The sequence below is a fragment of the Muscardinus avellanarius genome (genome assembly GCF_963383645.1).
Source record: "Muscardinus avellanarius genome assembly, chromosome: 4".
NCBI classification, from domain to species: domain Eukaryota; kingdom Metazoa; phylum Chordata; class Mammalia; order Rodentia; family Gliridae; genus Muscardinus; species Muscardinus avellanarius.
Genome location: NC_137789.1, coordinates 88,762,721 through 88,774,751, shown reverse-complemented (window position 1 = coordinate 88,774,751; position 12,031 = coordinate 88,762,721). Strand labels below are relative to the sequence as shown.

The 12,031-nt window shown below is 38.7% G+C and overlaps 1 protein-coding gene across 2 annotated transcripts in view; it reads right to left on the bottom strand.

Annotated features, from left to right (window-relative positions):
- Positions 1–12,031, bottom strand: part of PRKG1 (protein kinase cGMP-dependent 1) — a gene marked incomplete at both ends in the record, with an annotated part of 1,321,419 nt that overhangs the window by 559,411 nt on the left and 749,977 nt on the right. The window lies entirely within an intron of this gene.

Genomic DNA, 12,031 nt, shown 5'->3' with positions numbered 1-12,031 from the left:
ACTTGGTTTGATGTTGCTTCATTTATCCCACTCTTTAGAAACCAGCAATATTCTGTCCTGTTCCTAACTGTGAAGATTTTGCAGGGGTACTTCTAGGATCAACTAGGTTATTTAAGTCTCCTCAGATGAGACCCATTGATATCTCAATACCTTCCTATTTCTCAGAAGCCTTTAAGTCCCAAATCTGAATTTGAGTAATTCTCATGTCTTTCCCAGAAATCAGTGTTACAGGACCATTTGATCTGAATGAGTTATTGCATTGGGCTTTTTCATAAATAGTGGAAGGTTTCACTCAGTAATGCTCCTAGTTTCCTGTTAACTGCTTCCATATACAGATGGTATCCATTTTTGTCAAAGAGAATCAAGAGTTAAAAATCTTAGTCTCAACACGTAATGTACCTTTTTACTTATTTCATAATCTACTTTTCTATAACCATCTCATCAGGTTAACTGAGGCATAGGTAGATATATACACAGAATGCTCAGTTGACTTATTACTCACTTTATTTTTTACAAGTAATAAAGCCATTTAGTCCTAATTTACATACCCATCAGCTATATTGAAGTCAATAGGAAGGTAGGACTTAGCACATTTCATTTCTAGCTACCACCTAGTTTATTTTTAAGCCTTGAGCATATAGACAAATATTTGTATCACAGTCTAAGTATTAATTAACTGAAGAAAAAACCCAAAATAAATAGATAATCCTCTCAAGAAGAAACAATGTTCAATTACTGAGGAAAAATATATTTCATACAAGAACGCTGAGAATTATTCTCTCTTTGCAAGGTCTACATTTTAAGTGGGTAACTGATTTCTTTCTACAAAGTTTTCATACTTGTGCTGTTGTTTTCTACTTGTTACTGCTTTTTGTGGTTGATTATACTGTTAAAAGTTTCCATGTATCCCTGTTTTTTTTTTTTTTTTCCTATATTGGAGAAGATACATGTGATAGTTCTGGCTAATACTAATTCAAAGTTGGCATGGTTAGTTTGAAATTGTAGTTGTTTTATCTGAAAGCTTTCTCTGAGGGCTAAAACCGAAAACTAGTAAATGTTACCTTCTTTGTTCAAGTAAAATTTCTGTGTTGTTTAATTTAGGCCAAATAAAAGATTATACAATTAAAGCTGAACTTAGTATTTATGTTTAACTTGAATTAATGAATTATTAAAAAATCACCCATATTAAGGGATACTTAAACTTGGAAGGATTGAAGTTTTGAGACCTCAGCAACTTAATGGGCCCCTAGGTCAAAATAAAAAAATAAGACTGAAGGGTGTAGCTCAGAGGTAGAATGCCCCTGGGTACCATCTCCAGAACCACAAAAGAAGGAAGGAAGGGAGGGAGGAAAGAAAGCTTTGTGGCCTGGTTACTTTTTCAATTAAATCTAGTGAAATTGTAAAATTTGATAGAAATCCTCTCAGATCCATTATCATCTATGTAATTTAGCAGTTGAAATAACTCTAACACATGTGTTATTCTATGGTTGGTATCAGAAGCAATGTCTTGTTGATACTCAGAATAGGCTTTTGTTGGTGCTTCCCACAGGGAGCTATTGCAGGAGCACCTTATTACTGACAGCATCTTCATTACTGACAGCATTTTACCTCGCAATGCACTCTTGGCTTCTGCCCCTAGTCCCCCACTGCCACTTCGAATAGACCACCAACTCCAAGCATAAGAACTGGCTTATTCATTCCTGTATTCACTATAGCAGAAATCACAGGTAGGAAGATCAAAACATTTGTTAGAATCTTAGGGGAAGGAAGTCAATTAGGAACACAAGTTTTCCTCCAAATGATTTAAATTCAACACGGAACAAATATGCCACAAAAACTATTCACATTAAAGTATTCATTAGAAATGTGATTTTTTAAAAACAGCAGTTCTCTTTAATATACCTGATAAGGGCCCAGTGTGGTGGCACACACTTATAATCCTAATACTTGGGAGGCTGAGACAGGAGACAGCTAGCCCCAGCAACTTGGTGAGGCCCTTAGAAACTTAGTGAGACCCTGCTTCAGAATAAAAGATGATGTGCATGTATGTCTCCATCATCTTGCATCCCATTAAGATGTATGAATACAATGCCCCCCAATTTTTTTTAAATAATTAAGAGATTAAATAGGGCTGGAGGTGTAGCATGGAGGTAGAATGCCCCTGGATTCAATCCCTAGTACAAATAAAAGTAAAAAAATAAACCTGATAAAATTGCTTCTTCTCACTTCTCACTATCTCAGTGTTCTAGTGTTGACAGAGAAAGTACAGAGCTTGACTGATAGTGACCAACCATTCAAGAAATACGTATCTGCCAAGGTCAGAGTCTGCATTTTATTTCACAACCACTGGTTGCAACTCTCAGCATCCTATATTTTTCCTAATATGTATAGACTACAAGGGAAAACAAATGCATTCATAATGATAGTTGAAGATGATGGGGTATACACTAGCCTTTCTAATACTCCTCTTAGGAAGCACTTATGATAATAAAGTGATTAATCAGTGCCTACCCACTAGCCCTTCCCCTCTTCTAATGACTAATACCAAAATGTGCTTTAACATATGCTAATTTCGTAGGATTTCTAATCTTGGACATTGGTAAAATGCCAGTGGGATCTCAGACAAAGATAAGGCTAATCGAAGTGAGAGTGTTATGATGCTTCAATGATAGTTTTCAGAATTCTAATGGTAGAAAAGCCTTAAAAAAATAAAACCCCTTAACACAGTCGCAGCTTGCAAGGCTTCTTGCTCCCCAGGCTGTGATGGGCCAGTAAGCATACAAAGTCTAATTTCCTGTGGTGTGTCAGGCTTTCTCTTAGGTCTGATAAGGGTAATTATGTGCAACAACCTACTGTGGCAGAAAGTGAACTGTCAGTTCTAACTCAGCCTCTCCCTGCTTGATTCCATCTGCTCATCTCTATAGACTTCTGTTTGGAGTTTGCTTTTTTATTTAGTCTTTTACCAGGAATGCTCTATAGCCAAGAACTAATTCATAGAAAAGAAATTTAACAGTCTTGCATGGTGGCACACACTTTTAATCCCATTATTTGGGAGGCTGAGATGGTAGGATAGCAAGTTTTCAGCCAGCCTCAGCTACTTAATGAGACCTGTTTCAAAATAAAAGAATAACATAGAGCTGGGCTGGGGGTGAAGCTCAGAGGTAGAATGCCCCTGGGTTTCATCCTCAGTATCTACACACACACACACCAAAAAAAATGAGAAGAAAGAAATTCGCTATTACATATTAATGGTCTTCATCTATATAGTTAATTTTAAGCACTGTTAATATGAATATTATATGACATTCATATATAGTATGCTTCTATATGGATGTGTACATATATATAAATGATCCTAATGAATTGACCTTTTAATATTTAAATTTGCTTTTATAAACCCTGAAACAAAATTTACTTCTTAGGTTGAAAATAAACCCTTCCAAATATTCATACTACAAATTACCTTTTTCAAGAGACATTAACTATCATGTTTCTTCTTGATATTCTACAATATAACATGGCAGTGGAAGGCATGTACTATGTCAACTGTGACATTGGGGTTGCATAGCCAAAGGAACAAACCAATGCTTATTAAATACTTTGTACAATCCCCAGATATTTACCAACCATAAAGATAATGGCTACTAAGTGTTGGTTTAAGTCCCAAAGATAGGTAAGTGGTCAACAAGGGCTTAGAACAAAATCCACATTCTCAACCATAATTAATTTTGCATGATTCAGTGGTTATAATATCTAAAGACACTTGAAATGATACATTACAGATGTGTCATAAAAGTGGATCATTTAAGAAATTGTATCTGCCACACTTCTTGTCTTTTATAGAAGAAGAATAGATAATATCTTGGGTACTAAGAAATGAAACCAACAGTTTCCCTCTAATTGATAAGTTTCTAGTATACAACTGTTTTAATCACAATTCTGTCTTACTACATTAAATATATTATTCAATTATTGCCCTGCAAAATTTACAGACCACTTCAATGTCAACCTCTTGATTGCACTGCCTCATCTTGTTCTCATCAGCTCTGGAATCTGCTTTCTTATTTTTCTGTGCACATTAATTTAGTAAAGGCTTCAGAGTAATCTTTCTCAGAAAAAAAGATACATTTACTATAACTCAGTTCCCAATTTCCTTTTGTTTAAGTATTTACTTTAGTAACATTCAAAATGTGCACCACATTTAAAAATGGTACAGTTGAATTAATAATAGAAAGGCCTAGATGAAGATTTTTTGTGCATTAACATTCATTAAATCTTACCGTATTTGGACAAGGAATCTCCAAATGGTAGCTTATGGCCAGTTTAAACCTGCAGATACATTTTGTTTGACCAGCCTATTTTTAAAATACATATATATATATATATATATATATATATATATATATATACACATATATATATATGTAAAATTATATATATAATTTATTTTGAACTTTTGGGTATATGTGTGTGTGTGTATTCACTAGTTGGTCCTTCTTGTTTGGGCTGCCAATCTCTGTAATACTCTCAGTTCATAACTCAGAAACGTAGTGAGGCCCTCAGCAACTGAACAAGACCCTATTTCAAATTAAATAGAGCTGAGGGTGCAGCTCAGAGGTAGAATGCTCCTGGATTCTATCCCTAGTACCACATAAAATAAATAAATAAGTTAAATTAATAAATTAGCCGGGCATGGTGGTGCATGCTTGTAATCCCAGCTTTCGGGAGGCTGAGACCAGAGGAACACAATTTGCGGACAGCCTCAGCTACTTAGTAAGGCCTTCTGCAACTCAGTGAGACCTGGTTTCAAAATAAAGAATAAAAAATAGGGCAGGGGTTGTAGCTCGGAAGTCAAATGCCCTTGGGTTCCACCCCCAGACCTGCAAAATAAATAAATAAATAAATAAATAAATAAATAAATAAATAAATATTAGTAGAAGATAAATAAAATTTAAAGACTATTTATAGAGTAGAACTATGTTCATCCTAAGACTATTTTTTTTTTAATAGTACTGGGGTTCCTGGAAACCCTTCTACCTCCGGGCTACACTCCTAGACCTATTTTTATATTTTTATTTGGAAACAGGGTCTCTTAAGCCAGCGAGGCTGGCTTGGAACCTGCGCGACCCTCCTATTTCTGCTTCCCAAGTGCGGGGATTACAAGCGTGCGCCACCACGCCGGGCTGCATCCTAGAACTATTACTATTTAATACTACATATTATGTAATTTCTTATTTTATTTTATTTTTATTTTTTGCGGGTCTGGGGATGGAACCCAGGGGCATTTGACCTCTGAGCTACACTCCCTGCCCTATTTTTTATTCTTTATTTTGAAACAGGGTCTCACTAAATTGCTGAGAGCCTCACTAAGTAGCTGAGGCTGGCTTTGAACCTGTGCGATTCTCCTGTCTCAGCCTCCCAAGTACTTGGATTATAAGCATATGCCACCATGCCTGGCTTAATTTCTTATTTTATAAGCATATTTTAATTGGTAAAAAATATGTAGCTATTTGGGGGTTAATATTTATTAAAATGCAAATGACTTGTGCAAGAAATACAGTGACTGAAGTAGCATCTTAGGCATGTGCCGCCTATACCTGACTAAAAATGACCTCATGTGACTTCCTGTTTAACTATCATGGCTTACACTGGTCTTAGGATAAAGTCCAAAATCTTTATCATAATTTTGTTCTTTACTATATCAATGTCACATCCTATCTCATGCCCCTTCACTCATTGCTACAACTATCGTTCACATAGCTGCATCTCCTGGGGTTGGCTAAACTCATTTTCAACTCTTACATGCAGTTTCCTCTTCCACTAAAAGTGCATCATTGTTAAACCTCCTGGTACAAGATAATTTAAAACTGATTTAAAATCTGGAATTACATGCTCAGAATCACATATTTAGTATCTAAATCCTACTTCGGCTTTAAGGGAAGTTTGAAACAGGTAGTCTTCAGCAAAGCATTATGTCAGACCTTCAGGTTGCTCAGAAAATTTTATAAAAATCCATAGTCCTCAGCCCACGGTCTCCTTGCAGGTCATCCAGAGAGACACCAGCTGCCACCAAGCGGGGCTCCTTCTTCTCCCTCCACTTAATGTTAAATGTGCAAGCAGAGCCTTTAACCTCTCACTAAGTTAAAGAGCAGTCCTGCACCAGCGGCAGAGGCATCACCTAAAGGCAGTTAGGGCTGCAGAATCCGGGTTCCCACTCCAGACCTGCTGAATCAGAATTTGCATTTTAATAAAGTCCCCAGGGATCTATGTGCAAATAAAAATTTGAAAAGCACAGTTTAAAACTAATCCTAAGAGACTTAAAATTGAAAACAAACAAGCATCTTAAAGCCTAGTATTATGACACATAGAAGGGATTTTTAATTTACCCAGGGGCACAGAAGATCAGGAACTGGAAAAGATCCCTATCCATCTGAGAATACAGGAGGAAGACCCTCAATTTTGAAGACATAGCAAGCAACTGAGCAGAAAAAACAAAGACAAATTTGTTCCCAGATAATGAAGTGAACACTGGAATGAGAAGCCTAACAAAAATGCCAGAGTTGAAATTATCACTGTTTTGGAAAAAGGTACCATTTAGTCCATATGGGAACATTTTATTTTCCCAGGGGGCAGGGGGACCTGTGTCCAACCAATCGAAAAACACACTTACTGTATATTATTGTCAGAAACAATGGTACACCAAAAACTGTTTCAGATGAGCTACAGGTCTCTAGGATGAATGACACCTTTCATTAAAAAGTATCTCATAAACCGGGCATGGTGGTGCACATGTGTAATCCTAGCATTTGGGAGGCTGAGACAGGAGGATCATGGTTCGCGGTTCGTGTACAGCCTCAGCTACTTAGTGAGGCCCTTTGCAACTCAGTGAGACCCCGTTTCAAAATAAAGAATAAAAAATAGGGCTAAGGGTGTAGCTTGGAGTTAAAATGCCCCTGGGTTCCATCCCCAGTACTGCAAAAAAAAAAAAAAAAAAGTATCTCATAAAACGTTACTTTCCCTTCAATCTCAGAAGTCTCATCGACTTCCTGGAAAGATACTATGGAAAAAGGAATGCTTGATGTCACCTTAGGGATTATACTTTCTTTTTTTTTTTTTTTTTTTTTTTGGTGGTACTGGGGTTCCTGGAAGCCCTTCTACCTCCGGGCTACACTCCCAGACCTATTTTTACATTTTTATTTGGAAACAGGGTTTCCTAAGCCAGCACGCGTGGCTGGCTTCGAACCTGCGCGATCCTCCTGACTCTGCCTCCCAAGCGCGGGGATTACAAGCGTGCGCCACCAAGCCCGGCTATACTTTCTTTTGAAAACGTCTCTTCCTATGACTCAAGAGTATTTCCTAACCACACTCTCACACAACGTACCATTGAGACGATAGAAGAAACCTTGAAATAAGAAAGCCAGCATGCTTATGACTCAGCAAGAATAAACCTTGGACAGAATTCTTCTGGGAAACCGTTTTTAAGTCTCATTGGAATATTCCAATGCACCACAAAAGAAAGAAGCAATAAAACAGGAACAGTTAAAAGGATGGCCTAGCACTTGTTCTGCTCATTTATTTTCAGTAGACTTACTGGAAAAGGTATCAAAACTCTAAGCTGCAATGTGTACCTTTCAAATTGGGCTTTGAACCTTGTCATAATTAAGGGCATAAATTAACCAAATCAACATTTGTAAATTAAGCAAATTTGTTTTTTACTTCTCCCTTAAAGAAAAGTTTACATTGAGTTGAAGTGATTGAACTCAAAACATTTCCAGTAAACAACAATTTAAATTCAAATCAAGGCCTTTCAAGTGGTGACATCAAAGCATGTTGTGAGGCTGTGGAGATGACCTGAGGACCTGGGACTGTCTCCTATTGGTCTGTGTCCAGAGGATGCCTATTCCGGTCCTACTGTGGGCTTTGTATTAGAAGTATGATGACTTATAGGAACTTTGGTTGGTGGAGATTGTGATATTATTTTCAGATATACATGTTCTGGCAATTTCCTTTAGGGCCTGCGTGGAAACATGCAAACTAGTTAAGTTGCTCGCTGAAGGATGAGAGCCAGATGATCCATGCAGAGGACAGAAGAGGTCTGTCTGCCTCTCTTGAGCATCTCCCACCTCCTGGTGAGGCAGGAAACAGAAATGAAAAAGGAGGCCATAGCCAGGCAAGGTGGCGCTCGCTTGTAATCCCAGCATTTGGGAGGTGGAGATGGGAGGATTGCGGTTCGCAGACATTCTCAGCTACTTAGCGAGGCCTTCTGCAACTTAGTGAGACCCTGTTTAAAAGATATAAAAAATAATTTGCTGGGTGTGGTGGCGCACGCTTGTAATCCCTGGGCTTGGGAGGCGGAGACAGGAGGATCACGCTGGTTCGAGGCCACCCGCACTGGCTTAAGAGACCCTGTTTCTAAATAAAATATAAAATAGGTCTGGGAGTGTAGCCCAGAGGTAAAAGGGTTCCATCCCCAGTACCACCAAAAAAGTAAATAAAGAAAAAGAAAGAAAAATAATTTAAAAAATAGGGCCAAGGATGTAGCTCAGAGGTAGAATGCTCCGAGTTCCATACCCAAGTAATGCAATAAATAAATAAATAAATAAATAAATAAATAAACAAATAAATAAGGCTGTGAGGCCCTGGGCAGCCTTGTGTGAGGCAGGGTAGGTGGGCAGGAAGGGGAGAGATGGGGGGAGTCTGACCAGCCCACACATAATCACTCAAATTAAGGATCAAAATTGTGCCAAAGCCATTAGTTTCCTCAAACCTGATTCTGACCAATCCTAAAACTAAAAGGGCAGATAGGAACCCTCAGTAAAAAAAACAAAAAACAACAACAAAAAAAAAACCTTAGTAAAAAGAAAAAGTGGGTTTAAAAGCCCCCACTTCCCAAGGGCCTTGAGGTCACTTTCTTTCTGGGACAGCCTCTCTTGGAGGGCTGCTTTATCCTCTCTCTTTCCCTGACTTAATATAAACCTTCATATTTCTTTTCTTTCGGGCCTGGGGATGGAACCCAGGGGCATCTGACCTCCGAGCTACACCTCCTGCTTTATTTTTTATTCTTTATTTGAAACAGGGTCTTACTAAGCTGCGGAGGGCCTCACTAAGTAGCTGAGGTTGTCCATGAACCGTGATCCTCCTGTCTCGGGAAGATGCTGCACTCGTTCACTCCCCAGTTGATGGACATTTGTGTTGTCCCCACTCGGGAGCTCTTAGGAGTGGTGTTGCCCTGAACTTCTGGGCAAGTTCTTGTGAACACGTTTTCCTTACTTTGGGGTGTACACATAGGAGTGTAATTGCTACAGCACGTGGGAACTTATGTTAACCTATGGAACTGTCATGTTACTTTTTAAAGCAGTTGTGCTATTTTATTTCCCTACCAGCAATAAATGAGGGCTCCAGGTCCTCCATATCCTTTCGACACTCTATTATTTTCCTTTTTATAATAATTATTCAAATATATGTGAATGGTGGTTTTGATTTGCATTTCCTTCATGGATAATGATTTTCAGCATCTTTCCATGTACTTATTGGCTATTTGTATAGCTTGCTTAGAGAAATATCTGATCCCTGTCATCTGTTTACTGTAAATAAAATAAATAAAAGAGCATATTTCTTATCTCCACCACCACCACCACCACCACCATCATCATCATCATCATCATCATCATCATCATTAATTTGTGTGTTACTGGGGATTGAACTGAGGGACATTCTACCTCCAAGCTACATGTCCAGTCCTTTTCTATTTTTATTTTGAAACAGGGTATAACTAAGTTGATGAGAGCCTCACTATTTGCTGAAGCTGTTCTCAAACCTGTGATCCTCCTGTCTCAGCCTCCCAAGTTCTGGGACTATAGTTTTTTCATGATTTAAGAACTGACCTGAAAAGAGGAGTTAAATTGTAGCAGTGGAAATTTTTATTTTTTAAACTGGGAATTGAACCCAGGGGCATTATCTCCAAGGTATCTACCTCCAAGCTACACTTCCAGCCCTTCTTATTTTTCATTTTGAAACAAAGTCTCACTAAATTGCTGGGGCTGGCCTCAAACCACCATATGATCTGGCTATACCACTCCTGGGTATCTTTCCAAAGGGGTTGAAATCAGAGAACTACAGTAACATATGCATACCCATGTTCATAGCAGAACAATTTGTAATAGCCAAAATATAAAACTAAGCTAGGTCTCCATCAACGGATGAATGGATTGCAAAATTATGGGAAATACACACAATGTAATTCTATTCAGCTATAAAAAAAAAAGAACAAAATCTGGAGAACATTATGTTAAGTGAGATCAGCCAAGCACAAAAAAAGAAGGAACATATGTTTTCTCTAATATGCCCGAACTAGGGAGAATTGGGGATGCCAGAGAGACTCCAGATAATGGAGGGGAGATCTCAGCAAAGCTAGAATGGAAGGATAAGAGAGGAAGAAGGCTGAAGTTGATTAATGGAGGAGCTACATCTGAATATGTGTAAAAGTATGAATATAGCATGCATACTCATTGTTAGGAGGGGGAAGGGGAACGGGGGGAGAGAGGGCACCAAGCACAGTCTAAATGTATACAATTTTCAATATGTTCCACATATAAATAAAAACAGTTAAATAATAAAAAATAAAACTAAACTAAAATAATAAAATGTTTGCAACGGAAAAAGAAAATAAAATAGGATTTTGCTAGGTTGCAGAGTGTTGCTATTGCTGGGGCTATCCTCAAACCTACAATCCTTCTGTTTCAGACTCCCAAGTATTAGGATTACAGGTGTGCATCACCACACCTGGCTCTAATAGATATTTACAAATATGTACTGTTCAGAAGATAAGAAATAAAAGTGTAAAAGCATAACTAGCACGTTTTATTCATTGTTTCCAGCAAACATTCACCTAATACCACCATGTGAACCAATGAGGATTCAGAAAAACCCCAAAGGCTCCTGCTCCCATTGGTGTTACATTTATTCATTGCTCCCTTTGTCCCAGGTGCTCTGAGCATATACTTTGTCCTGAAGGAGAGAGAAATTCTAGAAAGGGAGAGTCTCCAGGTGAGAGGGAGGTCTAGGTGCCACCATCCTGCAGCATTACAGCATCACAGAAAGGGACGCTGAGTGAGGGGCCAAGGACCAGAATTTAGAGGACTTTGTGAAGAACCGACCCAGGCAGAGGACTTGTAGGAATTAGGACACTGGAATGAACCAGCAGGTGCTGTCAGACAAGTATGTGAAGAGTTAGGTTTGATGACTTGGGAGGTGAGATAAGACCTAGAGCCCCAGGGTGCTAAGAGATAAGCTAAAGAGCTTTTGGTTTGGGTACCAGGGATTGAACCTAGGAGCTTTATACCTCCAAACTATACCCCCAGCCCTATTTTATTTTTTATTTTGAAACAGTGTCTCGATAAGTTGCTAACGCTGGCCTCAAACTTGTGATCCTCCTGTCTCAGCCTCCCAAATACTGGGATTACAGGAATGCATCACCACGCCTGGCTAAAGAGTTTCATTTGATATAGGATAGAAAAAATAAAATAGATCGAAAGGGTACATAAGGGAGAACAAGAAACTTTAATATGGAAGCCTGTGACAAGGCCTGCTAGATCCAAACGTCCCTGAGGAGGTTACAGGTGGTGCTCGGCACTGTGGATCATCTTTAGGGAGAAGTCACTCAAAGAGGAGTCTCCTTGGGCACCATCCAAGACAGAATCTCCTCAACGATGCTGGTTGTCCTTGAGTAGTTTAAAATGGAGTGGTGGTGGCCACCTGTAATCTCAGAAGCTGGAAGGCTGTGGCATGAGGGTAGTTGGTTTGAGGCCAGGCTTTGCAACTTATCAGAGGCGCTCAGCAACTTAGTGAGACCCTGTTTCCAAATAAAAAATAAAATAGGGTTGGAGGTATAAATAATAAGTAAGTAAATGGATACTTGCTGATAAGACAGTGAAGGTGAAGACTGAGGACACCCTAATGACATGTGACTGTGGGCTGAGGTCACTCTCACATGCCCTATACAAGAAGAGTCCCGCACTCCCAAAGGGCTTCT